Here is a 16,204-nt window from a genome sequence, read left to right as displayed (position 1 = left end):
CTCTTGACGAAGAGACTCTGGCTGTGGCAACGACACCGCCCGCCCGTACCATGACTGTCCCTTCCACCCCTTCGTCCTGTCTCATCCTTCAGACCCCACGTACCCCTAAACCATTTCACGGTGAGCAGTTTGAAGACGCCGAGGACTGGCTAGCTCACTATGAAAGGGTCGCGACGTTTAACGGCTGGGACGACGCTGCGAAAATGCGGAACGTCTACTTCAGCCTTGAAGACGCTGCTCGGACATGGTTCGAGAACCGCGAGGCCACATTCTCTACGTGGCCGGCCTTCCGAAGTCAGCTCCTCGGTACGTACGCGAACAGTGACCGCCGAGAGAATGCCGAGCGTGCCCTGACCTCTCGAGTTCAGCGTCAGAACGAGGGGGTCGCAATGTACGTTGAAGACGTCATGCGCCTTTGCCATCGCGCCGACCCGTCCATGAGTGAGGAGAAAAAGGTTCGGCACCTGATGCACGGCGTCAAAGAACAGCTTTTTTCCGGCCTCGTGCGGAACCCGCCCACCACCGTCGCGGCGTTTCTGGCTGAAGCTGTGACCATGGAGAAACTGTTACAGCAGCGATGCAGCCAGTACGGTCGGCCGCTGAATTCCATATCCACACTACCGCCGTCTGACCGAACCGACTACAATCCCGGGGCAGATATGAGCTCCCTTCGCGACCTCATTCGCACCGTGGTTCGCGAGGAGCTCCAGAAAGTTCATGGAGCACCGCTCGATTCGCCCTGACGTTGAACGCCGAATTCCTGTCCAGTTTTCGCCGCACAGACCAGATCGCCCCGACGTCGTCCGCATCGCCGACCAGTTATCACCGCCGTGTCGCTTAAATTGCCCCGACGCAGACCACACAACTGCCGCCCAGCTTCCGTCGCCGCACCGCTTGCTTCACTCCGACCTGCCGTCGACATTGAATTGTCTCGACGCCGACCACCCAACCGCCGTCCAGCTTCCGCCACCACACCGCTCACTTCACTCCGAACCGTCGTCAACAGGCCCTGGTCTTGGCCGGGTCTCCCTGGACATCCCTATAATCGTCGACACGAAGGAGGTCAGCGCTTTAGTTGATACGGGAGCCGATTATTCCATCCTTAGCGGGCGGCTTACAAGGACACTGAAAAAGGTAATGACGCCATGGAACGGACCAGACATACGTACGGCAGGCGGACATGTGGTTGCACCACTGGGTATGTGTACAGCCCGGGTTACGGTGCGAGGCTGCACATTTGTTGCGACTTTTCTCGTTCTACGCGAATGCTCTCGTGATGTTATTCTTGGCATCGACTTCCTTCGTGAGCACGGTGCCACTATAGATCTACCGAACCGCTTGGTGACGTTTTCCGCCAAACTGGCCACTGAAAAGCATGAGTACCGCGGGTCCCACTCCACGCTGCGAGTCGCCGATGATAGCCTCACAGTGCCACCACGCGCCAGCATCCTCGCCAGAGTTACTTGTGACGAGCCACATCACGGCCTCCGGGTTGTTGAGCCTAATGTCTCCCTCTCACTCGCCTTGGGAGTTTCTGTGGCAAGAGGTCTTTGTTTCCTTCGTGGAAGAGAGACGGAGGTACTTGTCACCAATTTCTCCAATGAACATCGACATCTGTTCCGTGGCACTGTCATTGCTTACGTCGACCATCTGGACGAAGTCGCCGAATGTTTTGCTTCAGAGGAAGCTACGCCTAGCACTGAACCGGATGATGCCGTACACGCTGTCGACATCAATTCTAGCCTTTCCTCCGTTGAAAAGAGGCAACTTCAAGATCTATTGCTGGAGTTTCGTGTGTGCTTCACGTCTTCATCTAAGGTGCAGCAAACGTCGGTCATTAAACACCGGATTATCACGCATGAAGGCACTCGACCCATCCATCAGCAGCCCTATCGTGTGTCTCCTCGGGAGAGAGACGCTATCCAACAGCAAGTCAAGGAGATGCTCGCCGATGGCGTCATTCAACCTTCAAGCAGCCCATGGTCCTCGCCTGTAGTCCTCGTTAAAAAGAAAGACGGAACACTTCGTTTCTGCGTTGACTATCGGAAACTGAACAGTATGACAAAGAAGGACGTCTATCCGCTGCCACGGATTGATGACTCTCTCGACCGACTTCGCCGAGCCAAGTACTTCTCCTCCATTGACCTCAGGAGTGGTTATTGGCAAATTGAAGTTGATGAGAGGGACCGTGAAAAAACTGCCTTCGTAACACCAGATGGGCTCTATGAATTCCGCGTCCTCCCATTCGGGCTCTGCTGTGCTCCTGCCACCTTCCAGCGGATGATGGACACTGTGCTCACAGGTCTTAAGTGGCAGACATGCCTTGTTTATCTCGACGACGTAATAATTTTTTCACCGACGTTCACAGAACACCTACGCCGCCTGAGAACTGTTCTCGAAGCTGTCCGGTCTGCCAACCTTTCTCTCAAGCCTCAAAAGTGCCACTTCGGGTTCACCGAATTGAAGTTTCTTGGGCACATCGTGAGTGCTGATGGCATCCGAGCTGACCCTGAGAAACTTGCTGCCGTTGCTGCCTTTCCCGTCCCCGCCCACAAAAAAGCAGTCCGACGGTTTTTGGGGCTGTGCTCCTATTATCGTCGCTTTATCAAAAACTTTGCACAGATGGCCAGCCCTCTGACTCTCCTGACTCGAGATGACGCATCATTTTCCTGGGGCGCCGAGCAGCAGATGGCTTTCGACGAGTTACGACGCCGGCTCCAGTCACCCCCGATCCTGCCACATTTCGACGATGATGCCGACACAGAATTACACACGGATGCGAGCAACGTCGGCCTTGGTGCCGTTCTAGTTCAGCACCAAGACGGGGTCGAGAAAGTAATTGCCTACGCCAGCCGTGCACTTTCCCGTGCTGAGTGTAACTATTCCACCACTGAAAAAGAATGTTTGGCGGTAGTATGGGCCGCTGCCAAGTTCCGCCCGTACCTTTATGGCCGACCGTTTCGCGTCATCACTGACCATCACTCGTTGTGTTGGCTGAAAAACTTAAAGGATCCTTGTGGCCGCTTAGCACGTTGGGCATTGCGCCTACAGGAGTTCGATTTCGATGTTATTTATAAGTCTGGCCGGAAGCACACCGATGCCGATAGCCTGTCCCGCGCGCCCGTCGGCCCTCCTTCGTCAGATGCCACCGACGACGATAGCTTCCTCGGAGCAGTCACTACGTCCGATCTCGCCTCCAGACAGCGTGCCGACGACGAGCTGCGACTGATTATTGACCATCTTGAAGGTGGGCATCCTACAATACCCCGGTACCTTGCTCGGGGGTTGTCGTCGTATTGCCTCCGCAATGGGGTGCTTTATAAGAAGAATTCTACGTCGAGTGCGAAAACATACCTGCTAGTTATACCGGCTGATCTAAGGCACGAAATCCTCCTGGCCTGCCACGACGAACCAACTTCAGGGCATCTTGGCTTTACACGCACCCTAAACCGAGTCCGGCAGAACTACTACTGGCCACATCTTTCTCCGAGCGTTAGACGTTACGTACAGACTTGTCGACAATGCCAGCGGCGAAAAAAACCCACGCTCAAGCCATCCGGTATGTTACAATCTATTGAACCACCCCTCACACCCTTCGAGCAAGTGGGCATGGACCTTTTAGGCCCATTTCCTTTATCCTCGAACGGACACAAGTGGATCGTAGTCGCCACAGACTATTTAACACGCTACGCTGAAACGAAGGCCCTTGCCCGAGGTACTGCCGGCGAAGTTGCTCGATTCTTTATGAACGACATTGTGCTCAGACACGGTGCACCGTCTACCATCATTACTGACCGAGGAAAGGCGTTTACAGCTCGGCTACTGCGGGACACCTTAACTCTCAGCCATACCGAGCATCGCACAACAACAGCGTATCACCCCCAGACAAATGGATTAACGGAACGACTAAACAAAACTTTGGCCGACATGATCTCAATGTACATCGACGTTGAGCATAAAATGTGGGACGAGATCCTGCCGTATGTCACCTTCGCCTACAATACGGCGCCGCAGGAAACCACGAAGTTTACGCCGTTCCGTCTCGTATATGGCAGAGAGGCCCGCACGATGTTGGATGCGATGCTCCCGTGCGGGGAAGAAGCGGTCGAACGCGACGCCGCCCATTTCGCAGAACAGGCCGAGCAAGCCCGTCAGCTGGCCCGCTTGCACATCAAGGAGCAGCATGCCACCGACGCTCGACACTATAACATTCGGCACAGGGAGGCCCACTACGAACCAGGGGACCAAGTGTGGGTGTGGACCCCCGTGCGTCACAAAGGCTTGAGCGAGAAACTACTCCACCGCTATTTCGGACCCTATAAAGTCCTGCGCCGCTTAAACAACGTTAATTACGAAGTCATTCCAGATGGAACTGTGACCGTCAGTGTTCGACGCCAGCGGCCTGAAATTGTGCATGTGGTGCGCTTAAAGCCGTACTTTTCGCGTGACTGAGCGTTCCCTACAAGTGAAACCTTGCGTCATTGTACAGTTCACCTCACGCCTAATCTTTTTTTTTTCTTTCTTTTCTCCTCTCACCTTGTCATCGGGACGATGTTTTCTTTCACGGGGGGGGGGGGGGGAATAATGCCACGTGCCTAGCGCCGCGCGACAGCCGTGTTTGGTGCCGACGACAACGAAGCGGTGGTTGGCACGAGCGGCGCGCTGGTGCTGGACGCTGTGACTCTGTGTTCGAAACGACAAGCCGACCTCATTCTCGGGTCCTTGGCTACGTGGTACTTTCACGGCTCCCTCGGACTTCAGTCGTGACAATATTTTACTCTGAGCTTCCCGCACTTCGAAAGATGCCCAGCCCATATCTCCCTGTACCGCCTCATCTGTAGTTTTGCCGTGGGCACCTAGTGCTAATCGTCCAGCGGATCTCTGATTTGTTTCTAATGTCGACTGTACCTCTGATTTTAGGCACAAAACCGCCTTTCCGAAACTAAGTCCGGGCACCATAATTCCTTTCCAAATACCCCTCAAAACCTCATACCTATTGTATCCCCACAATGCCTTATGCTTCATTATCCCGGCATTCCTTCGCCCTTTGGCCTTAAGTGATTGCTCATGCTTTCCAATGTATGCCAATCCTTCGTTTACCCATACCCCCAAATATTTATATTCTGCTACTCTAGGTATTTCAAGGCCTTGAATTTTAAGACCCTGATCAGTTGAGCCGTTGAAAATCATCAGACCCGACTTAACTGCGCTGAAACTGAAGCCTAGAGCGTCCCCTTCGTCTCCGCAATACTTAACTAGAGTTTGCAATTCTTCTAGACTCTCAGCTAGCAGCACAATATCGTCTGCATACATCAAATCGGGGAGGCGCTGCTCTACCGCCTTTCCACCTAATCTGTATGACAGGTTAAAACCTAGGTTACTGTCTTGTATCCTCCGTTCCAGGTTTATCATATAAAGCATGAACAGCACCGGTGATAGAGGACAGCCTTGTCTTAATCCTTTGTATACTTTGACATCCTCCGTACTTCTTATCCCTTCCCACGTAATTTCTACTTTGTTATCCCGGTATAGTTCCTGTAGGAACTCTATTATCTCATAACCGATACCTTCTTTTAATATGTTCCACAGGAGTTCCCTGCTTACGTTGCCGTACGCCCCGTTTATGTCCAGGAAGGCCAAATCCAAAGGTCTATTTTCCACTCTAGATATTTCGATGCATTGGGTAAGCACGAACAGGCAATCATCAAAGCGCCTACCATTTCTAAAGCCGTTCTGAAGTTCTCCGAGTATCTTGTTACTTTCAACCCATGCTTGCACCTTTAATTTCACCGCCTGCATGCCTAACCTGTACATTACAGATGTTATGGTAATCGGCCTGTAGGATTTTATGTGCATCCTTTCTCCTTTCCCTTTATAAATCAAATCCATTTTACTCTGCCGCCAGCTGCCCGGAATTTGCTTATTCGTTATGACTGTTTCCAGAGCTTTTAACAACGTTTCCTTACTTTTTGGACTAAGTTCATTAATCAGCTTGATCGGAATTCCATCTATTCCTGTAGATGTGTTTTCTAAGAATTTTTTTTTGTGCCTTTTTCCAGTTTAGATTGGTCAGTTCTAAGCTGCTTCGTCTTTGCTACCTTGTGTTGCTTCCTGATTTGCGGAGATTACCCTATCGTCGCTCTTAAATGACTCGGCTATAACTGTTGTAATGTAGTTCACTGCGTTGTCTCCCTTTAAACAATTTCCCTCGTTATCTTGAATCCGATCTTGCTTTCTTTGATTCTTCTTCCCTAGCCAGCTTATATGGTTCCAGAATTTTCTTGCTCCGCCTCTAGAGGCATCGTGTATATCAGCCATCCAGCGATCGGTGGACTGTCTTATTTTACTTTGGACGAGGGCCTGCACTTGAAGTTTCATTTGTCGATATGATTCCCATTTTTGGTCGATTTCCTCCTGAGAAGCCTGTGCTTTCTTTGCCATTCGGTGTTCCCTTGAAGCATCCCGTCGTTGTTCAATAGCTTCCCTGATTTCCTTATTCCACCAGCTCCGTGGCTTCCTCTTTCCATTCCAGCGGTTTGCTACTTTAGCCTCCTGAATTTTACACCTTATGAGTAGTTCTACCTGTTCATAATCCCAGTCTTCCATGGGGCTTTTCTCTATTGCTTCCTCTATGTCTGCTGCTATCTGCGCTATTTGATCGTCGTTTAATTTTGCGTTTACGTTTTGTCTAAGTTTCATTTCTCTTTTCATCAAGGGCCCCATCTGCAGACTAATACGTTTATGATCACTTCCCTGACTACACTCCCCTTCTTCGTCTATTTCCATTTTTGTGACCTTGCTATAAATTTTCTGCGACATTAGACAATAGTCAATGGTTGTGTGCCTCTTGCGGAATTCCCACGTGATCTGGCCTTCACATTTTGTTTCTCTATTTACTATAACTAGATCGTGTCGCTCGCAGAAATCTAGCATTAGCTTCCCGTTACAATCCGTGTATCCATCCAGATCGTCGATGTGGCCGTTCATGTCCCCCAGCAGAATAATATTGGCCCCGTTTCCAAACTGGCTTATATCGTCACTGAGACATTCAACAAGATCCCTGTTTTCTTGCCTGCATCCCAGACGGCCATAGACGTCCGACGGTCGACCGACGGACGTCCGTTTTCGGACCTTCGGACATCCGACGGAAGTCCGGTTATGTTCGATATACGTACAGCGGACGTCCGTCGGACTGTCGTTCGTGGATCCGGATCGCGTCCCACGGACGTCCGACGGGCAGCCGGAGGCGGACATTCGGACGTTTCCCGGAACATGCTTGCAGGGCCCGCTATTGGTGTAAAAACTTGCCAATAACATTTGTGTAAAGCTCAGCAAGCATGTGCCATGGAAATTTCAGTCACATACTAGTGCTCAATGCCTTTGTCGTGAGAGTAAAGCAGACAACAGAATATGCAACAGGTTCAAGTTTTCTGTTGTCTGCTTTACTTTCACGCACTAAGCACTGAACAGTAGTGTGCAATTATAACTTCCATCAAAGAGGCACATATGCTAGCTGAGCTTCACACAAATGCACCATTCCTGAAAACATGCTAAGTGCATAGGCATACCAGCATGAGAGGTTGTAAAAAAAGCATTTTTTTTGGCTTTATTGCAAAAACTGCATGCATAAATAGTCTACACTAAAAAAATATTGATGTTAAGGAATGGCATGGTAAAATGCAGGCCAACTGGAGTATTAAGAATCTACTTGAATAATTTTTTTTAATTATCCTTGGCCGTGACAGCTCTTGCCTTGGGGAGGTGGTGAAGGAAAAGGTATTTATTGAAACCTAATATTTCGGAATTAACGAGGAGATGATCAAGTTCTCTGTGGGCGGCCTCCGCAGGCCGGGATTCCAGGAGCAGTTACTATCCTGTGCATTTGCTCGATCAGCTGTTGCTGGTCTTTCAGGCCTAAGATGGAAAGAGCAGGCTGGGCTCCTCCTGCAATAGAAGGGAAAATGAAATTCAAGCTATCTGTGCTGAACTTTGATTACACATCTCCAAGGGCAACTGCCAGTTTCTCTCAATTGCTTTTTCCAGATGGCACTGTACGCATGCATCTCCATTCAGAACTGTCACATACTATATAGAAAGGTCATATAACTGCAGCAAAACCCATGCAGAATAACAAAAGATACAAACATAGTTTGACCAGAACCTGGCATTCAGTATTTTAATGTTTTTATGTCGTCTTTTTGAACATGCCACTCTGACCAAACATGGCATGTTATGCTTGCTGCTATGCGCCCTCAGCAATGCCCAAGACATGGAGTGCACATGCATAGAAACTAAGCATAAAGGATGCTGTATATGAACATAAAGCACAGCCAGAGCATTGCAGTATTACACAGGTACGCATTGGCGGCAGAAACCTGCATTTTGAGCGGTTTAACAGGCAGATTTCTAAAGTCATTGTTCCTGCTCTGAAAAGAAGTGATCAATAATAACATCATTTAAAATTGTTACCTTTTTGTTCTGTAAACTGCACATTTCACTGGTTTCCATGTACCCTCTACCGAAGACATTCCTTGGGCGTGTCGGGGGTATATCGACATCAACATCTAGGCTACAAGCGTCTAGAAAGCGTCTCCTTAGAGCAGCTGCGACGAAGTAACTTATCTGATAACATGCAAGCTGCTGCAGCAGAATAAAGATAGACATTTGACATGTGGCTAAAGCCCAATGTGGAAGCATAGCCCGCCGCAGTGACTGCGCAGTGTTCATGCTTCTACAAGAGTTAAAAGTAAAGTTATTTGTTTATCCACAGCACTATATGTGACATTACAATAGCAAGGCTTATAGTTACACAAAACACAAAAAGCTAACAACCACAAGCTCCTGATGTATTACCGGCAGCATGCAGCATGGATGTTAGTTACTGAAATATGGTTGCAGAATTCTGGCAACCAGCTGTGCATGTATGTCATGGATTTCTCAACTACGCACAACAAATTACAAAAAAAAATAATAGTATTTATAAATGCAGCCAGCTGTTCACAAGCAACACTGTAGCTTTTTTATGGGGAAGGTAGTGGGCGCCAAAGAAACTGCCCCTGTAAAGGCACCTAATTTGCCCCTATGTAATATCGGGGACAAGTGTGTGGACTACACAAACTGCAATCAAAGCACATAACTTTTACATCGACCAGGAAACTCGGACCATACTTGTCGATGTGAAAGTTGAACGTTAGTTCTTTCATGTGTGCAAGAGAAATAAGGTCACAATTCGTTTACATCGCGATTCTAGTCCAAAATCTCCAGACATACTGTCCAGAGACTTTCGCCCCCGTAGTATAAGCCACCACTTGGGTAAGAGATTAGTAAAAGAAGTATATAAAAGACATTAGTGCTGTTGGACAGCCATAGCTATAAAGATGGTATTGACATTGGAGTACTGCCTTAAGGCGGGGCCTAGGGCATTACAAAAGCAAGAGTTAGTGTCCGCTGGTCCTCATTTGAACGAACAAAAAGAGGGGGGGGGGGGGAAGAAATCTACCTCAACTACATGTTTTGAGTGACACCGAGCTGCAGTTAGTATTAAAGATATCACACAGTTTTGTGGAAGATTTGGGAGCACTTTGCTGCTTTCTTACAGAATTGGACAAAAGAGCTCACCATCTTCAGAAAGGCACGTTATATAGAAATGAAAATAGCGAATTTACTGCATCTGGCCACAACAACTTGCACACGGAGAGGAAGATGAACTGAAAATTTTGTACATGAATGTATGTATTTACAACAGGTGAAACAATGACCATGATCTATGCCGAAGAGGAAAGAGATCAAAATCTAGCTCAGAACGAGTTCTCCAGGCCGCAGGGCCGTTTCATTAACTTCGGGACACCGCCCACATTTCTCATCCCCAACGACAACGAACTCACACATGACTGGCTAGCAAACGTTTTGGCATGTCTTTCCACTTTCATAAGTTCTTCATCCTCTCCCTAATACAAGCAATGCAAAAGGGACAACAAATTCGTTTCACAACAAACGGAATTTAGAGAATGGACCTCGAAATGATTGGCTCACTAGGTCACATGCCAAACTCTCTCCCCTAGGAAAAAAAAGAGAAAAAATAAATAGAACCCATCAAAACGGTGTCCCACGTGCGCAACCATTGCCCAAAGCTTGCATCCTTGGCGGCTCCTTTTACAGGGCAATTATTGCAATTATTGGCGTCTGAGTCAGCACCATTGCGGACCACATCAGAAGAGCCAACCCACATCCTCCCGCTCCGCATCATACCGTCACTGTTACACACTTGCCCTTTTTCAACGCCGCCATCTCCTACCATTGTTGACATCCAGGGTTGGAATCCTCAACGAGACCCCACTCAGCGCGCCTGCACTGAATAATTGTCACTTTTATGGGCTCCCCAACAAGGAAGAGGGCCTTACACCCTTCAACCTGACAGTGTTTTTTCTTTGAACGATAAGCAGTTCTTCCAAAAGAGGTGCTCGTTTCAAAGCTGTGCTACCTCCGGGTGATGGGTCCAGTCAGAGTACTAAGGACCCCTTAGTACGCTTAGTACTAAGGACCCCTTAGTTGTATACTGTTCGTAAAGCTCCTGAAATAAAAATGAGCCCCCTACATGACACAGCAACGAGAACAAACTGCTTGTCCCCGCGTCTTCAAGTGCGACAGCAAAGTCCTCGGAAGAGGGAACTTCTTTCCCTCTCTGCCTACGTTTCCGTTAAGCACTGTAGCTGCTGTAGCTGCCTCTCTGTGCACGTCTCTCTGCCTCCTGTCCGAGGGCAAGTGGGAGACGGCCGCAGCTGGGCAGTGAACAGGTGACCCAAAAAGAGCAGACTAATAAAGGTGCCTAGCATACCCACCGATCCCTTACAGAAATCATTAAAGAAATGAAAGCAACACATCAGATAACGCTACAATGTTTCTAAGTGCAAAGTCGACAACTCCAAGTCATATAAATATATGTACAGGGTCGTCCACTTCTAGCTATAACACAGACACTGCTTTCAAATCAACATTACGTACGAAACAGCCACATATTGATGCAAATCGGTGCACACACACAGGGACCCGGATGTGCTGCTTCACATGGCCTGCCACTTAGCTTTATTGTGTGGCCGGTTCGAACGCAACAGCGTTTTGAAGGCGGTGAGCATGTTATAGCTAGAAGTGGACGAGGCTGTACATCTCCGCACATTAACTAGACAGAAACAGTGCAGAGTAAACTAATAATTCGGTGTCTAGCAACACTATTAAAAGGGGATAAAGGCCACGGGGGGCTACGATTATTAGTACCGTTTTGCCTTTAAACTACAATAACATACTTGTTGCAAGCTTAAAATCAAAGATTCACACCTGTCCCACCCACAGCAATGCAGAGAAAGAGCAAGCTAGACTATTACAGACGCACCCTTGGTTATTTTTCTGGCATTTCTGAGGGTGAAGAATCTGACTTGTCAGTAGCATGTATATGAATAAGAATCCTATGACAGTAAATGCATCAGATTTTCTGGAGTGGCTTTTCTTTGCTGACCACATATGAGGTGAGCTATCCAACTTGGCCTAGGTTTATTCTATGAATAACAAAGCTATAGCAGGTACACAGTCGTCCACTCAGGCTGAACATGCGAGTGCGTGGCATGCACTTTTTGAGATGCCACTGCATTCATCGCAGCTGCACACCGTAGCGAAGAGGCAGACAGCGTGAAGTACCAGTTCTAGTCCCTCTACCACCACTGGGGTCCCAAACTAGGGACCCCTTGTTTTTGTCAGGTCAGGCCCCCTCAGGGTCAGCTAGTGAGTAACCTCCTATATTTGTATCTGATGGCAATGTTTTCCACCACCACCCACAATATGCAGCTGCGCATCATAGCAGATGTGAAGCAACAGCTCCTGGTCCTTCTATGCATAAGCCACTTTGCCTTGATGCATGCTTGCGAACCATAGTAAAGAGGCAGACGACATAACGCAGCAGCTCATGGTACCTTTACACATGAGCCCCCCCATTGTACTTCGATACGCACCATAGCAAATATACAGACTACACCACACAGCAGCTCCTGGTCCCTCTATGCATAAGCCATCTTGCCTCAATACGCACCTGCGTACCTGAGCGAAGAGGCAGACGTGAAGCTGCAGCTCCTGGGCCCTCCATGCACAAGCCACTTAGCATCAATGCACGGCTGTGCACTGTAGTAAAGAGGCGAACGACGTTAAGCAGCAGCTCCTGGTCCCTCTACACATCAGCTATTTTGCCTCGATGTGCATCTGTACACCGTAACAAACAGCCAGATGTGACAAAGAAGCTCCTGGTTTCTCTACACATAAACCACTTTGCCTCAATGCATGTCTGCACACCGGAGCAAAGAGGCAGGTGACGTGAAGCTGGAGCGGCTGGTCCCTCTACGCACAAGCCACTTAGCCTTGATGCATGGCTGTGACGGATGCATTGCTATTTTGCAAACTGCATGCCACACATTCCCATTCAAGCTAAGAGTGGACGACTGTGTAAACGTAAAATACTGGTCATTTACTTCAATGGACAATGACAAAAAGTAACATGGTGGACAATGTAAAAAGAATTTGCTGCATAAAGTTTGTTGAAACCAGTTCTACATCCTACATGTAAACAAGCTAAAACCTTAATGTCGAAGGGATGTCCTGTATGTTTAAAATCATCACGCTCAAACAACTTCAACACTGACAATCATGATTCAATATTAATAATATAGATAATGATACAATACTCACTTTTAGCCATACCAAAGAAATGAGAATGCAAAGAGATGTTGCTGTTTTTCCCCCGTGGATGACAGTTTTCCATGTTCAAAATGCTGCTTCCTGTTGGCCTACGAAATCGGCTACAGCAAATGGCATCTGAAAAATTTTTGGAAGCCTCATGCTAGTCTTCAACGAGAAAAGCATTGCCATACAGAAGCAGAACACAAATACTTTTAGAACACACTAAAAGCACCAACTGCGGAGCTGTTTTTAGGATGACTAGGTAGAGGTTTTGCTGTAGCAAGCCAAATGTTAGCCTTCAATAAGGAAAGCATTCCCATACAGAAACAGAACACAAAAACTTTTACAACACATTAAAAGCATCAATTGCACAAATGCTTGTAAGATGACCAGGTACAGGTTTCTGCTATAGCCCACATCATGTGACCAGCAGTTATCAGAAGCCTTGTATGTGAGCATGATGCCCTAGGTTCAATTTATGGCTATCACTGTATTAACAAGCATGGGTTTAAAGCTACTTTAATATGATAATCTAAGAACATGGTAAGAGCTTTCAGTGCGAGACATAAGCTCAGTATCATGCACTATAAGGTGCTGCATGGCTCTAGTGTAGCTTTGGCATTATCTCGCTGTCAATAATGCAGTGAAGTTCTGAGGAGCCTTTGAATATCTGTAAGGACAAAGCAACAATTTTGTTTTCATCTCACTTTTGCTCAACTCGGGTTTTTTTTTTTTTTTTTTTTTTTAGCCCGCGGCTTGCATGGCCTCCCAGTATGCCTGTTTTGCATAAAAGAAGGCGTTGCAGGTACCAGAGCTCACAGCCCAACTGTATCGCGGCGGCGGTATGCCAAATTCGTCCCAGAATAGCGCAGAACAACGGGTCAAGAAAAAGAAGTGCTGACTTTTTTTTTTTCTCTCATCTCCTTGTCCGGTTGTTCTGCGCGGTTCGGTCCCACATGCATAACCAACATGCGCAAGGTGCTGTCCTGGTTCGTCAAAGCTGAAGGAGAGTACTAAACCTTTAGTTATTTAGTAGCTACAGCCGTTCCTTCTAGAAACTGTAGTTGCCGTAAAGCTCGAGAGAGAAAGATAAGCGGCTGTCCATTAAAAAAAAAAAAAAAAGAAAGAAAAGAAAAAAAACATGTCGCACGATAGGCTCGAGGAGTGCAAAAGTTTTCTCGTATAGTTTTTACAACTCAGCACGTTGCGCATGGTTAACAAATTAACTCCTTTAAAGCTCGGGCAGGCACTCCTTTATCAGAGACAGAGAAGTTGCGCGGCTTACTGGCGCAGCATCCAGTAATGCCGAGAAAGATGGCCCTCAGACTTGAGGCTGCACTTTAGTTAGTCGGCGCGGAGCCATCCTGTCAGTCTCGCCTAAAACACTCGACCGTTCGGCTGCTGTACAGAGCTGTTTCCTTACCCAAAAGCTCACCACTATCGGTGCATCGAAAAGTTCCACTAAAGAAACAAAAGTTCGGTGAAATACTTACTTTGGAATCGGCGGGTGAACAAAGTGTGCCAGCCGCACAAAGCCACAGCAAAAACAATGCTAGCAGTGCATTACTGCCGTAGGTATTTGTAACTGCGCAGAAAATGCAGAACACGGAAACGTGAAGCCATCTTCCATGACTAAACTTCAACTTGTCAGGTGGATTGGATTGGCTCATTTCAGATTTTTTTTAGGATAGGTTCGGTTTCGTTCTTTTTGAGCTTGCTGCTTGCTGCGTCTATTCAGCCACTGATTAAAATTTCACCGAAGCATCATGATAGAAAAATGTTTAATGGTCATTTAACTTTTAATCAAAAATTTTGATGGAAGAATTCAACGATGAAACACGCGGAAAATAAAAAAAAAACTGTTTAATGGAAACGCTTTCTATCGCATCGATTCGCTCTGGCATCATATAATGCAGACTTGACGGTATTACTGATTTATACGCAGTTCAGACGAGCACGACGACTACAAACTATATCATAGCTGTGTAAAAGCAAATCCAGTGGCGGACGTACGGCGGCTGTCCGCTGGGCGAACGGATTCGACCATCCGCTTTCGTACGTACGCCGGAATTCCGGCGGACGTCCGAAATCGGCCGCCGAGTTGCGGCCGAGTTCGGTTGTCCGTCGGACGTCAGTGGCCGTCTGGGATTGATCTCCTGTTCCTAAATAAACTACCCCTAGCCATGTCCTTATGCCGGCAATGGTTCCTGAAACCCAGATATGTTCTTTACAAGATGATTTAATTTTTTGCCAATTTGTTCCCTGGTGTATCAACGTACCCACCCCTCCACCCTTTCTTTCCGTTCTCGTTCTGTTGCACCCTTCCCAGACGTAGCCTTCTATAAACGGCGGATCTTCTAGATCCCTAAGATGAGTCTCGCAAAGAGCGTGCACACCTATTTTGTCATCCTTAACTGCTGTTCTATCTCTAGCCATTTCGCTCTTTTTCTACCTCCTTGCATGTTTATGTAGCTGATCCTAGTGTTAAATTTCTTTTTTGTACTTTTCTTTCTCGACCTACGCTTTGCCATTTTTGGGGGTTCAGCCTCCATTATTACACTTTCTTCTGCTTCACTTCTAACTACCTCTGTGCACGGAGTCCTCGCGGACCCCCTAAAAAAGCTACAGCCCTGCCTGCCAAGCGCCAGCCGATCCCTGCTCCGACCCTTCTGTTAAAATGAATGCCATCTCGCTGAAAAGCCCTACCAAAACCTGCTTTATGTACCTCCCTGTTTACCTCAACCACTTCGAAACGCTTCTCCAGGCTTAACTTTCTTATGCCCTGATTAACTGTCACCACGTCCTTTTCAATATTTCCGTTCAATCCTAGCAGTTAAGAGTACAGGAGGGCACAGCGAGCGCCATCTAGTGGCACAGCTGGCAAGGTTGCGGGGCAGCGAAAACGCGACACGAACGAAAACGACATAAAACACATAATAATTCACCGAATCCGATCCTTTCTCCCTAAAAAAGGTGCTCTTTATAAAGTTGATGGCGAATGTAAGATGTATTAAGCTTGCAAACAAAATAAGTGCTATTTCCTCTCGTAAAGAGCGGGCACTATTTTTCACCGCGGTTTCGGAGAGCGCAAACAAGAGCTGTAGCTTTGACAGTGTTGCACTTGATGTATGAAACGGAGAGCTGAGCGTATGCGAAGCACGTCTTCCTCACTCGGCTTGGCTTGTCCTCCAAAAAAAACTATGTAAATTGTTTTCCGTAAGGACTCTATCGAACTTGCGTGCTTACGACCTTCCAAGGCTGCTTTAAAATCGTGCGAGAAAAAAAAAATAGTTGTCGTGACATGCATCTAAGTAAGCAATAATCATGTGGCTATGGCGGAACCATTTATGGAATGCAATTCATGCGATGGATGTTTGTGTAAGTCGCCGCACTCGTAAATACTGTATTCAGCGAGTTAATGAACTCGCAAATGTACGGCGTGTATATACACACTGACAAAAAAAACGCGGAATCGCAGCAGAGAGCG

At 47.5% G+C, this 16,204-nt stretch overlaps 1 long non-coding RNA gene across 1 annotated transcript; it reads right to left on the bottom strand.

The window, feature by feature from the left end:
- Positions 1-7,567: 7,567 nt before the first annotated feature.
- On the bottom strand, positions 7,568-14,352 carry LOC146187721 (uncharacterized). The gene is made up of 3 exons (XR_014707406.1): positions 14,211-14,352; positions 12,727-12,852; positions 7,568-7,944 (listed from the first exon to the last, which is right to left on the bottom strand). It is a non-coding gene; the product is annotated as an uncharacterized LOC146187721 (long non-coding RNA).
- Positions 14,353-16,204: the final 1,852 nt, after the last annotated feature.

Source organism: Amblyomma maculatum, chromosome 5 (assembly GCF_055883805.1).
Source record: "Amblyomma maculatum isolate TAMU_Amacu chromosome 5, ASM5588380v1, whole genome shotgun sequence".
Classification (NCBI taxonomy): Eukaryota; Metazoa; Arthropoda; class Arachnida; order Ixodida; family Ixodidae; genus Amblyomma; species Amblyomma maculatum.
The sequence above is the reverse complement of the archived record's forward strand: the minus strand, read 5'-3'. Positions and strand labels throughout refer to the sequence as shown.